Consider the following 15,471-nt stretch of genomic DNA (forward strand, 5'->3'; position numbering starts at 1 on the left):
TGCTCAGAAATTTGTACTTCTGTCATCTGCTGTTATGCCAGAACTTGGAGGTCCTTGTTGACTCTTATTCATCCTTAGATTCATTCTCCAACCTATAATCAATAAATTACATGTAATTTCTACATATAGTTCCAAATCTTAAATATCTACTGTTCTGTATTCCTACTTCTGCTACCACAAGTTAATGCCCACTCTTACCTGGTTTACAAAAACAACCTTCTTATGGATGCCCTACATCTCTATTTTTCCCCCCACCCATTACTATTTTACCGAGCCACTTCACTTAGCTATATCCACTGTTCTTTTAGGTCTCAGATACTGGAGATAAACTTACTTTGTTTTCTATGGCTCTCCATATTATATTAGGCTCTTCTAATTTATGCTTCCATATAAACTGGTATTTATGTTTTTTAGCATACTTGTTCTTTTTTAGAACTAATAGTCCAGTGTCTGTTTTCCTATCTGAATTGTAAGATTCATGACGATTCACAACTGAAGAAATGTAGTAGATGGAATAATGGCCTCCTAAGAATGACTCATCCACAGATGATTTCAGTGATTTAGATGTTGAGACTTGGGGAATTGGAATTGATGATACTTAAATGTGATTTTTAGATGGAATGAATGTACTTTGTGTGTGGGTTTGATGTGGAACTTACAGGCCTCAGGGTAGACCGTGGTAGTCAGAATAATAGCCCCCTAAAGATGCCTAGGTCTTAAGCTCCTGAACCTGTGAATGTGTTAAGTTACATGGACAAGGGATTTTCCAATGTAGTTAAGCTAATGAACCTTAAAATAAGATTATCCTGGATTATCCAAGTAGGCCCAATCTAATCACATGAGACATTGAAAGCAGAGGACTTCTTCAGGATATAAGTTTTTAACAACTTTGGGTACATACAAAGAAGTACAGTCACTGAATTATTTGGCAAAAGTATGCTTAGTTTGTGAGAAACCACCCAACTGTTCCAAAGTGACTACCATTTTGTATTCCCAACAGTAGTGAATAAGAGTTCTTGTTGCTCAACAGCTTCGACAGTATTTGGTGTTGTCATTTTGTCCATTATAGTAGGTGTATAGCAATAACTATTTTACTGGCCCTTGTTTGTTGGATTTTTAATCAGAAAGTATTTAAAGGTTTTAAGATTGTTTACAGAGTCATTACCTTTTTAACTTCTTTTTTTCCCACTGTGCTTGAGCAATTGTTTAACAGAACACAAGATACACCTTCAGAACCTAAAAATATTGCTAATTTTTCTTCTTCTGAAATCATGTACTACTAATGAGAAATATGATGATGAAAATTCATTAGCATTCTTGTATGGCCAGATTCAAAGTGTTACAGATTTTCTTTTAATTGGAGTTCAGAATTACTCCAGGATGTTGCTAGCTATTATTATTACTATTATTATTGTTCTTTTTTTTTTTTTTTAGTTTTTTAAATTTATTTTTTATTTATTTTCAGCATAACAGTATTCATTATTTTTGCACCACACCCAGTGCTCCATGCAATCCGTGCCCTCTCTAATACCCACCACCTGGTTCCCCTGACTTCCCCGCCCCCCGCCGCCACTTCAAACCCCTCAAATTGTTTTGCAGAGTCCAGTCTCTCATGGTTCACCTCCTCTTCCAATTTCCCCCAACTCCCTTCTCCTCTTCTTCTTATTACTATTATTAATTTTATTTTCATTCATTCTTCTCAGCACTTGGTGAGCCTATAACAGACTGAAGATTGATTTCAATTCTGCTCTTAAGAATGCTCTATTTTTTCCTTCCTCTCTCCCTCCCTCCATCCCTTCCCTTCTTTTTATTTTATTTTATTTTATTTCTTTTTAGTGTTCCAGAATTCCTTGTTTATGCACCACACCCAGTGCTCCATGTAATACTTTCCATTCTTCCTGTGTTTGATTCATTCTCTTTTCTCACACTCTAGAACTCATTCCTTGTAAAAGAAATTGGACCCTTTTGATGTATTTCTATGTCCATTTGTCTCATACTTTCTATATCTTACTTCATTAGTGTTAATCCCTGGTTTTATTCACTTTTTATGTGCATCTCCTTTTTTGTTTGTTTTGTTTTAGTTTATTGCAAATTGATTTTGAATTTCAAAGGTCTCCTCTTAGTTTTAATTGGTCCTATTTCAGAACATACAATTATTTTTATGTAAGCTTATTATGTATAAAATTATATAAAATTCTTCTCAGCATATATAATTGTACTTAATTTCAAGTTTTCTCTTAACCATATTACTTTCTCAGATTTTAACTTTTGTTTGAAGAAATGTTTCTGATTATCTTTATACATGAAATGTATCGCTTGAGGGTCTGCTCAAGGTATTGGAAGAAAGGGGTTAGATATGTTTCCTCATTTGATATATATTCTGGGCATACTGTTTCTCTCTCTTTCTGAAATGTATGATTATCTGGGAAAGTGATCAGACTCTGGTTCCAACATCCAAATCCACAGTCCTTGGGGAGAGAAAGAAGAGGAACAGAACAGCTTCCTTATTGTGGGACATTTCTGTTGGAGATTTCCATAGATCATACCTCCTCTGGGCTTTAGTTGCTCTATTTTCTACCTCTGTATGGTCTTCTCTTGCATATATTTATGCTCAGGCCTTCATGCAGCTTTGCTTCTGTACTGATCTTATTGTTTGCTTCTGTATTGATCTCCTTTCATACTTTCAGGAATTCCTCAAAATCAGATGTTTATGGTTCCATTTCTAGTTGATGTTTTTCTGATGGATTTAAGATTTATAATTTTTAATAGATAATATTCTGTAATTTAAAAGGTGAAATGTGGTCAAATTACGAAACAACTAAACAAACAGGCCACTGATAGTGTAATGGCTAGTGCACAACTTTTCCAAATGACCCTTATGAAGCTGTGAAAAAGCAAAGGAAGACATTTAGTTAAATGTTGAATTTTTTTAATGAGGATATAAAATGAAATATTTAGATATATGGGATGGTTTTAAATCTTTGAGGTATCTTAAGATGTTATGGGAGATAAATACACCAAAATAACATATTATTAGCTAAATTGGTGGTGATGTCTTTTTCTGTTTTCTCTAGCTTTCTCCTAAGTGATTATTATTTTATAGTCAAATGATAATGTATAGTCAGATCTTTTCATTAGAAAAGATATTATTTGGAAACCATCTGATTAAGCCTAACAATTGTATTTCCTTGTTTTTTTCTTGCCACCTTGATTTGCCAGAAGATTGAAGGAGAGAGGCTAAGTACTATAAGACTCTCATTAGATGCATACATTTTTCAGTATGAAATACTATGCTTACCATAGCTTGGAAGTTTCAGTAAACCTTTTTTTTTTTTTTTTTAAGATTTTATTTATTTATTTATTTAACAGAGAGATACACAGCAAGAGAGGGAACACGAGCAGGGAGCCTGATGTGGGGCTCAATCCCAAGACCCTGGGATCATGACCTGAGCCAAAGGCAGACGCTTAAGAATGGAGCCACCCAGGCACCCCAGTTTTGGTAAACTTTTAAGCTGCATACAATTAAATAAAAATAAATTGCTTCATATTCCACATATTCCAAATATTTTTTAATTACTATGATAAATCCTGGATAAATTATTCTGGAAGATTTTATTTGGATGCTTGTAGATATTTTCTAAGTAAAATGGGTGGTCAAAATTCAAATTAAAAATGCTGGCAATATCTCAGTTTGGAAATGAAGTCCATCATTATTTCCTATTCATCTAAAATGGATTTTAAGGCAGGACTGTCCTTGCATTGGTTTCAGTATGATAGCTATTCATTCCCAAAAAGAGTTTGAGAGAGTTTTCTATATGAAGAAATTAAAAGGGAATATTTCAGGAACTGGTTCCTTGACCCTTGGACTATTCAGCATGATAAAGGATGTAACAGGTCAAGGATATATAAAGGATATAATGGGTCGGAATGGAAAGAAATGGAGGACATTTTGAAGAGGTGTTTTTTTTGTTTTGTTTTGTTTTAAAGTGTGTTAGTCAGACAAAATCTGATCATTAGAAAGAATGCTGGGATTATTACCTCCTTCACTTCATGCTAGCAAGAGCATGGCTCCAAGATCTTCAAATTTGTGTATCACTGAAGACACAAGAAGTTAAAATGGTGGAGCTAAAATAGAACATGGTAGAAGGTCAGAAGTGTCTGCATTTAGAGTCATCTCCAGATTCAGAGTATACTGAGACAAGGATTGTATACTTTTTATGAGTGGTTATAGGCCAGATGGGGGAATTTCTCAATGTGGGACTTGAGGGAAATACATCAAGTGATACCAAATCCCCAATTTGGTCTTGTTACAAGGACTAACACTCAGTTACTAGATAGGAATTTCAGCACTGATGTTTATAGGAACTGTATCAGGTTTTCTGATCCATATCAGTGATTTGAAACAGACATTTATTTCTTGTTCACATTATATAGAGGTTGTGGTGTATCAGCTACCATGATAACATCCTCCCAGCACAGGTCCCAGGCTGTAGGAGGAGCCCTATCTGTGTCATGCTTCTGTCATGGTAGAGGGAAAATAGCAAGACATCATGGAAGTGACAGATGACTCTTAGTTTCTGCTCTGAATTAATATACGGCATCTTCCAGGAAAATTTCTATTGGTCCAAGTAAGTAACATGACAAGACAATGGAGCAGAAATACTCTCTTCCTATTGGGAGGAAACACAGACAACATGGAAAGAGGCAGTGTTGCATAAGCCTTTTATTGAAAGACAATGTTAATGTGACTTACCAAGGAAGACTTTATTATTGTCCATAAGACTGTTTTGTGAGTTATTTTTCATTTAGTGATCTTTTAACTTGATACTGAAAAGGCTCTTACTTCACTTTAAGGAGATACAGGAATTAGAATTAGAATAAAATCTAAGCTGGGAGTAGCAAAATAGATCAAGAAAAGTTAGAACTATATTTGACTTCAACAAACCAGAATTTATTGAATTTAATAAAAGATATATTGCATAACAGAGTAATAAATAATACAAGGGAAACAGTGTGATAGCGTCTTTGTGAACTTAATGATTACTTTGGTACATAGGACTCTGAAATGTCTTCCCAGTATTTTCTCCTGTAATGGGTTAAAAAAAAAATTAGGTGTACTAAAATGTGCTAACATACATGCTGTGTTCTGAGAAACAAGAATATTATTGACAGGAAAATATTTGGTTGTGATATATTACATCACAAATTTGTGTAAATATATATTGAATCACTTCTGTTTATATGCCAAAATTTATGCTATTATGGAATAAATCTTCATAAAGTGAATCTACTAGGGCTTATAATCAGTAATTTAGAATGAATGAGAAACTAAGATTTGTTTAGCCTGCTAATGCTGGACCATTTTCTTCTCCAGAAGCCTTACTTAATCCTCACGTCAACACGTTAAAGGAGCTGAGTGCTCCATCTGACCACTGAGGAAACTGAGGATTAAGTGGCCACACAGCATGTCTAATTTTATTGACATTTACTTTACACTAATTCTACTCAATTGTGAAAGTGTAAGATACATAAAGGAACTTAATTGACAATTAAAGAAAAAAATGTATGACTCAACAATGACAGAATCAGTGGATAGCAGAAAAAGCTTGTTCATTGGTGCAAAGGTAAATATTCAATGATATTTAAAACTGACAAATCAAATAGTAAGCATAATTAAGAATAAAAAGAAGAGAAGGTACTGTCTTCCTAAATTGGGTGGTAAAATAAAAGGATCGAAAAGGGGAAACTAATGATGTAAGGCTATAAGCTAAACAGGGAAATAATGAAATAAATGTAAAAAATACGCATAGAAATTATCACCAGAACAGGTTACAAATTTTAAAAGAGAGACTAAATGGGAAATATTTTATGTTTTGATTCATTAGTCATTCATGCATGTACACATATATGCATATAAACTGAAAATATAATATAAAATAATATGACAGAACTAATAATCATGTTTGTCATATCAGTAAATACAATTTTAAAAAGTTTTAGTCTGCTCAAGCTGCTATAGCAAAATAATATAGACTGAGTAGTAAATATATAAATAAATAGTTATTTATTTCATACAGTTTGGAGGCTGAGAAGTCTAAGATCAAGATATTCTGACTGGGTTCCTAGTGAAGGCTCTCTTCCTGGCTTGCAGATGACTGCCTTCTGCTTTCATTTTCACAGAGGAGAGCTAAGTCTCTGGTGTTTCTTCCAAAAGGCAGTAATCCCATCACCGGGATTCTACCTTCAGTTTCATCTAAACCTAATTACCTTCCAAAGCCTCTACCCACTAATACCATCACATTGGGGGTTAAGGCTTCAACATATAAATCCGGGTGAGGGGGCGGTGGGACTATGCAACATTCAGTCCATAGCATTTACCCATTAAAATATGAAGATTCTCAGATTAGACCCAAGAGCAAAACCCAATTCTTTGGTAGACACCCTAAAACAATATAATCAAAAAAGCAAAAATTACAAGTTGAGCAATGGTGAAGAAGACAATATATAAAAGCAGTATTTAAATGGAAACACAATGAATTACTAGCATATTCACACCAAAGTATCTAAAATGGATATTTCCTAGCACCAAAAGACTTGATTCAAGACAAAAGATATTACTATTAGAAATATCTATGCAACAAATGAGCAGCAATGTTAGGAAACACATTACAGGAGATTCAAGAAAAAACTGATAGTAATAATACAAGTTTTAAATTTTCTTAACCCCTCTGGGGTCAAGTTAAATCAAGCAGAGGAAAAAAACAAACAAACAACAATAACAACAAAAAAAAAACTATTGACAATCCAAAGCAAAAAAGAATGCAGTGTAATGGGTTTATATAGAACATCTTATTCTGATTAGAGAAACAAAGACTTTGCTTCAAGATTACAAGGACTATTTATATAAGCTAATAATATATCAAGTCAAAAAGAAACTTCAATAAACCCCAATAGTATAAATAATATAACATATTCTCTGACCACAATGGAAATAAAAAAATAGAAAATAAAAAATTTTCTTCAACTTGGATGTTTAAAATATAGAGCTCTATTTCCCTCTTAAATAATGTTTTAAATCAAAAAGGAATTCTAAGGAAACAATAATATTGAAAATACTACATAGAAAACCTATGGAGCACAACTACTACAGTACCTGAAGAAAAGTTGTAGTATGAAATAGTTACTTATAAGAACATGAAAATTAACAAATTAAGAGTTGGATTAAAAATGTGAAGGAAAATATAAAACCAAAACTGATGGCACCAAAAGGAAATTAATATAAATTGAAGAAAAATTTAGTAAATTTAAATACATAACTGTATAATAGAATATATAACTGCTTAGGTCCTTAAAAAAACAATAAAAGTAATAAATCACAAGCAAAATGACAAATAGTTGAAAATATGCAGTAAGAAATTTTGATATAGAAATAAACACAAAGAAAAAAGAAATAAAGACAAGAGAAATTTTACAGATCACAAGAGACTAATTCACACAATTCTGTGAAAACATATTTTCTTATGAAAATATAGCTTACCCAAAGGTGGCAATGAAAGAAGAGAGTTATATATAGCAATTTCCATTAGAAAATAAGGAAAAACTGGAGTGCCTAGGTGGCTCAGTCGGTTAAACATTCAACTCATGATTTCAGTTCAGGGTGGTGAGCTTGAGCCCTGTGTTGGGCTTCACACTGGGCACGGAGCCTGCTTCAGATTCTCTCTCTCTCTCTCTCTCTCATTCTCTCCCTCTGCCCCTTCACACCCCATAGTCTCTCTCTCTCAAAGGAAAAAAAAAAGGAAAGAAGGAAAAGCCAATGTCTTAGAGAACACCTTTCAAGGCAATCACAAGACTGTTCTACACACTTTACAGTTAAATACACCAAAATCTGTTTCAATTAACATTTTTAATTTTTAATATAAATAGCACACACTTATTTTTTATTATTAAGATTTAATTTTTTGGAGCCATTTAAGGGCCAGGACAACATTGAAAAGTAGGTACAAAAACGTCCTATAAACCCTCTAAATTCCCATATGCATGGCTTTCCCCATTAGCAGTATCCCTTGGTACATTTGTTACCCTGTGGTACATTTGTTACAATCAATTAACCCACTTGGACACATCATAATCATAGAGCCCACAGTTTACCTTACAGCTTACTCTTGGTGTTGTATATTCTATGAATTTGAACAAATGTATAATGACACCTATCATTTTGTCATTATTATATCATATGCTATCTATCACACATTTTTGTATCATACAGAGTGTTTTCACTGCCCTAAAAATCCTCTGTGCCTTACCCATTCATTCCTGCCTATCCCCCCGCACCGCACCCACTGATATTTTTACTGTCTCCATAGTTTTCATGCATATATTTGGATATATTTGCATGTATTTTCTCTAAAACACTAAAGATAGATACATGATGGAATCATATGTGCACAGTATTCCGTACCTTTCCACTTTAGTGCATACAGACCTGCTTTTTGTTATATAATTGCTATTATTGCATAGAATTCCATTGCATTATTACCATAATCTTTTGAGCTAATGCCATACTGTTGGACATTTTAGGTTGTTTTTAGTTATTGCTATTAATGATGATATAATAAAAATATCTTGTCATCTTTTATCACATATAGCTATATCTATAAGATAATATTTTTGTAGTGGAATTATCTTAGAAAATTTCTGCAGAATTTTACTTTTCAAACGTTGACCCCAACATACAATTTCATTTATAATTGTAAAGAAGTGCTTCTACAGTGGATATAATCAGCCTTTTTCTTTTTTTTTCCCTTCAGTGTTTCTTAGAGTCTTTATTTCTTTAGAGGAACTTTTAGGCATGCCCATGTGGCTTAGTTCCTTGAGTGTCCAACTCTTGATTTCAGCTCAGGTCATGATCTCAAGGTCCTGCCTGCCATTTATCTTCTCCTTCTTAGGCTCCTCACCCAACAGAAGTTAACCCAACCAGATTCATCTGAAAACTGTCCTTAGGCTCAAACAAAACACTGAGTAGGGTATTATAAATTTCACTATAGCATTAGTAATTGTGGATTTTTAATTGTATGAGTTGTGATTAAGTCTTTAATAATTTCCATAAGTTTTAAGTGCTTTATAATTCTAGCTGATGATAGTGCCCATCAAAAGCCATATTCTTTGTTAGGTTCATCTGTAAATTTATTTATAATCATATATTTCCTACTAATTATGCATTTCCAGCCTTTCCTAAGCTATTCACTGCAACCTTCACGTTGTCCATTTAAACTGTTCTTGAACTGGCCAACTGCACAAATCCTTCTTTATATTTTGGCAGAGATTACTAGCTTTATTGAAATCCATTTCCATTTTTTTTCTGCACACATTGCTAAAACAAATGTGCCAATCCCCTTTGTAGTCCTTGTGGCCAAATCAGTGATTTCTAAGCAACACTTTGTGAGCAAAACTGCTCTATACCTCCCAGGTCTTTCCAGCCCATAAATCTTTCCAACATGTGCTTCTCCATCTCTCTCTCTCTTTCAGTTGGCTGAGATAGAAATAACACATGAAAGACCAGAAGACACACGTATGGGAAATTGCAGAGTTCCTATAAATCTAGAACTATCCTGATCTGTTAAAATAAGTAAAACGTCTCCTATTATATTGAGCTATTGTTTATAGACTAACATGTTTAGGTCTCTATCAGAACTAATGTACACATAGTTATTGATATCTGTTGTAAACTTAGCTTCCTGTCTATTACATAATCTAGAAATAACTTCCATTGTGTGGAGCTACTTCCTTTATGTGCTACTACAGTCCACTCTAACAAATATATAAATGGACCCTAAAATTTTTGCAAACTTTTGTTGTTGAATTCCTTGGTGATGCTTCCAGGGTCTTTAAATTGCTTCATTAAACATTGAGTTCAAGTGCTTTCTAGGATTTCTTTTGAAGACAAATTTTAAAGCTAAAACCTGCAATTAGGATTTCTAACGATTCTCTTGTGGCCAGGGGCCCAGATTTGTTTGGAGATGCATAAACCCAAGTCTATAATTTGAAACTGAGCTGCTAGAAGGAGATCACAGCATGTATCCTTTTTCTCTTTTTTTGCATGGATCATGGCCGACCAAGGCAGCATTGTTTTAGGTTTGGCAGGTGGCTTCCAAAGTCAGTGCCTTCTTGATCCACAGTCTCCTCAGGTGGTAGAAAAATCAGCTTCTTTGGGATCTGTTTTGTGGTGGATTTTAACAATCATTCCCTGACATTAGAATGTTTTTTAACCATCTCTCTCTTTGTGTCCTAATTCATCTCTTCCTGCTCAGTAGAATGGATTCCCTTTCTACAGATACAAGCTCTCATCAGTGGCGCAACCTGTATGTTCTAGACCCACTGTGCAGCTCACTGTTTTCCATAATCTCCAGCACTATCTACATCACTTCCTTTGCTTCATCTGTTCCCGGGGTAATGTCCCTGAAAATCATGGTAGACAGGAGGAAATGAGGCAGAGTTGGCTGAGGGGAATAATCAGTGTAGATGTTGGTAATTAAGCCAGTGTATTGAATTCCTGTATTATCCTCCTTTGTCCAGACTAATAAATACTTCAGTACTTTGCTCCTCCTTCTTAGGCAGGAGATTTTATTTATGGAGGTCATAGTCTTTAAGAACCAGTCAATTATTCTCTGGTTTTTAATTTCTTTTACTGTAGCAGAGCTAGTGGTTTTGAAAGACAGGAATAGTTCTAAATTAGAGAAAATATTTTAATATGCATCAATTTTGGGGAACATTATTATCCAACTGCTGCTGCTTCTTTATTAATGTTCAGAAATTCACATCTGCAGTGTTTATGGAGACACAAATATCTCAAAGTGTATAGATATATATAAAATATATTACATATTTATATGTATTATATATTTTGATACATGTATATTTTTATATAAATATACATATTTATCTGTATATGTTTATGAATATATTTATATAAATATATATTTTATGTTTATATTTACATATCTCTCTCTATATATATGTCTACAGATAAGTAGTCCCCCCCCTTATCTAATAGCATTGCTTTCTGTGGTTTTGGTTACCCTCAGTAAACTGTGGTCTAGAAGCAGGTGATCCCCCTTCTCATATATGGTCAGAAGGTCAATCATAGCCTAATGCTATGTCACAATTCTTATGTCATTCACCTCATTTCATCTCACCATATAGGCATTTATTTTATCATCTCACATCACCAGAAGAGTAAGGGTGAGTACAGTATAATAAAACACTTTGAGAGAATAAGATATTTATGTATCTTTTATTACAATAGATTATTATATGTGCCATATTTTACTATTTGTTATTGTTAATATCTTACTATCTCTAATTTATAAATTAAACTTTTTCATAGGTATGTATGGTAAAAAAAAAAAAAACACACAGTATATGTAGGATTTGGTACTATCTTCAGTTTCAGACATCCACTGGGGGCCCTGAGATATACCCCCATGGATAAGGAGAGACCATGATATATATAATTTTGAAGATATACAATATTGTCTTGTTGGTTTTTATCATGTTGTGTTTATTAAAAGAAATGGCCTTTGGCTTCTTTTTTTTTTTTTTTAAGATTTTTATTTATTTATTTGAGAGAGGGATGAGTGAGAGAGCAGGGGGGGCAGAGAGAGAAGGAGAAGCAGACTACCCATTGAGCAGGGAGCCCAATGTAGGACTCAGTCCCAGGTCCCTGAGATCATGACCTGAGCTGAATCAAGAGTTGACTGCTTAACTGACAGCCATCCAGGTACCCCACCCCTAAAGAAATTCTTGTTTCATTTCTTGTAGTTCAGATCCACTACCAATTCCTCTAAACTTCTGTTTGAATAAAAATATCCTTATTTCACTTTTATTTTTGAAGGATATGTTCTGTCATATTAAATTGTGAGGTGAAAAGCCAAAAAAGTGCTGGCAAAAAAGTCACATGTGGTTCCATAATATTCTGGATTGCTTTGCTTCTTTTAAGAGTACTGTTCATTCTTTTTTTTTTCTTTTATTCTTTTTTTTTCTCTCTCTCTCTCTCTTTCTATTGTGTTTCTTTTTTTGTTGGCTTCAGTTGTTTTCACACAATTTGATTATGATATTCTTTGGTCTGTTTTTCTTTGTAGTTAATCCATTTGGTGATCATTAAATTGTGGATTTCTAATTTTCATCAAATTTGGTAAAAATTGTTAATATTTCAAGTGTATTTTTTTCTAACACTCCCACTGCGACTCAAATTTTATACGTATTTATTGCCTGAAAATGGGATCACTGGTAACTGTTTAATTTTTTACTCTTTTTATTCTTTGCAATTCAATTTGGATATTTTCCATTTATACATTATTTTAAAGATTTCATTTATTTATTTGACAGACAGAGATCACAAGTAGGCAGAGAGACAGGCAGAGAGATAGAGTGGGGGTGGGGGGAGCAGGCTCCCCGCTGAGTAGAGAGACTCCAATGTGGGGCCCGATCCCAGGACCCTGGGATCACAACCCAAGCCAAAGGCAGGGGCTTAACCCACTGAGCCCCTCAGGCACCCCCCCATTTGTATATCTTGAAACTCAGATATCTTTTTTCCTTATGCAATGTCTAATCTGCTATTAATTTTATCAAGTACTTTTTTTTTCATTTGAGAGACTGCATTTTTCATTTGTGATAGATGTTTTTGAATGTTCTACTTGACTTTTTAATATATTGTTTTTTTCTCTAAACCCTTACATATGTTTATATAGTTCTTTTAGAACTGTTGTTTGCCCATCCATCAATGTTATCCTCTCTGCATTTGTTTTTACTGACTGATATTTCTCTTGGTTATGAGTCATGTTCCCGCTTCTTTTCAGGCTTAGTAATTTGTATTAGATGCTGAAAACTGTAACTAAAATTTTGTTGAGTGATTTTATGTATTAAATTTGTTTTGGCAGAAAATTAACTAACTTATAAATCATCTCAATAATTGTAAGCTTTATTTTTAAGCTGTTAGGACAGGTGTAAATTAGCCTTTACTCGGGTACAATAGCTCTCCTACTAAGGAATGAGCTCTCTGGTGCCTCTACTGAATGGCCTGGGCATTTCATGAGGTCTCTCCTTTCTGGTGGATTGGAATTCCTTAGTTTACAGCTCTCAGAAGTACTTTGCCTGGTCTGCTGGATTTCACACAACATATCTGCAGATAATTCTTTAGTAACAGATTCAAGGGAACTTTTATATAAATTTCTGGAGAAGTTTCTCCATATAGCTCTCTCCTCTCCCATATTACTCCCTGTAAATTCCACCTAACTCATCATCCTGAAACTCTAATCTATTTTACTCATTTGTGCAATAGTAAAGAGCTCTCCTTGGTTCTGTCTCCCCATCTTTATGTACTTACAGAATTGTCAAGTGCATCATAAACATGACCTCATTTGATTGCATTTTATTTTATAATGATAATCCTTTGCTGTATCCTAATGCCTGGAAATTGCAGTTTCATGTATAGCATCCAGTTTCCTATTTCTTTCTTTTATTTTTTTTTAAATATTTTATTTATTTTGTCAGAGAGAGAGAGCGAGAGTGAGCACAGGCAGACAGAGTGGCGGGCAGAGGCAGAGGGAGAAGCAGGCTCCCCGCGGAGCAAGGAGCCTGATGTGGGACTCGATCCCAGGATGCCGGGATCACGACCCCAGCCGAAGGCAGCTGCTTAACCATCTGAGCCACTCAGGCGTCCCTCCTATTTCTTTTTGATGCAAGGTCAGTAACATGGCCAGCAGTAGAAATTAAACTTCATTGATTTGTAATTCATGTCTACTATTTTCTTCTTTCCAGATTTTTAAAATAATTTTGTTGTTATTTTTCTAACTTCTTAGTTAAAACTAGGTTGATTTTAAGCTTTCCATTTTTCTAATATGTGTTTTTGTAGGTATAAGTTTCTTTTTTGCCAACTCATTTGGCTTCACTTCAAAATTCCATCATGTCATATTTCCATTGCTATATAAAAATTCAAAATATTATCTTATTTCTCTTCTACTTCTTAGGCTCAGATTATCTTATGTTTGCTTAGTTTCCACATATTTGGGCATTTTCTCATTAACTTTTCATTACTGATTTCTACTTTAATTTCTATAAAATTAGAGGAAGTACTTGAATGATTTCAATATTTTCTAATTGTTGATGTTTATAGCCCAAAATGTGGTCTATTTTTATGAGTGTTCCACATGCATTTGAAAAGAATATGCATTAAGCAGTGTTTGATGTGCATTCTAAAAATGTCTATTTTGTCAAGTCATTTAAGGTTATTTGCAAATCTCCCATATTCTCAGTGATTTCTTGTTGGTCTGGTTGTTATCTCAATAACTAAAAGAGGTCTCTTAAAAGCCTCAAACAAACTTAGAGCCTACAAATTGGGATGAGATAAATTAGGAAATGAAATAGGACTGCCTTGAACACCACAGAAATTTGGTAATTATACATGGGTGGCAGAGGTGGGGTTTTGCTCATTTTTTGTGTAGCCATAGTTGGATTCATAGTTTACATGATGTGCAACACTGTAAGACAGAGCATTCAGTAATTCCATTACGAAAGATAATGTCAGGAAGGGAAGAATGAAAGACTTGGGGGAGCACATAGGAAATGGTGAGGTTATGCAACTTTAAGCTATGCTCTGGATTGTTTTCTAACTGGCATTGATTTCAGGTTAAAAATTAATACCTTTTGGAGCTGCCTGGGTGGCTCAGTGGGTTAAGCCTCTGCCCTCAGCTCAGGTCATGATATCAGAGTCCTGGGATCGAGTCCCGCATGGGGCTCTCTGCTGAGCAGGGAACCTGCTTCCTCCTCCCTCTCTGCCTAAAAAAAGAAGAAAAAAAAAAAAAAAAAGAAAGAAAAGTAATACCTTTTAATACAACCAGGGAACCAGTTCATGGCAGATAGGTTAATTTGAATTAGATATGTGGTAGTAGTTCACATTGTGCAGCCCAGAAGTTGTTTTTTATTTATTTGAGGGTGAGAGAGAGCACAAGAACCCTGAGACCATGACCTGAGTCCATCAGATGCTTAACCAATTGAGCCACTCAGGTACACAACAGCCCAGAAGTTTTATAGTATTCTATGTTTTATCAGCCAGTGTCCCTAGCTCCTATTTCATGAAATCCTATGTACTAATACTCACTTCTTTCTTCTACAAATGCAAAATCCTCTAGAAAGTCCAAATATATTTTGATCTTAAATATTTTAGATTCAATATAATTTCATTGTCACAGATTTTCAAAATTTAAAATAAAAAACATCTTTTAGCATAAATTATTATTTTTCAAATGAGAAAAAAGGGCTCAGAGGTTACAGAGAGCCTAGATTTTTCTTCCGTTCATTGAGGAAGACTTGTCTCATTTTCAGTATTTTTTAATTAGTATTTTTTCACAGGCAGAATTTTAACTTTCATCACAAACCTCTAATGTAATTTTTCTTAAATAATGTCTTAGATCACTG

This window comes from Mustela nigripes, chromosome 4 (assembly GCF_022355385.1).
Source record: "Mustela nigripes isolate SB6536 chromosome 4, MUSNIG.SB6536, whole genome shotgun sequence".
NCBI lineage: Eukaryota > Metazoa > Chordata > Mammalia > Carnivora > Mustelidae > Mustela > Mustela nigripes.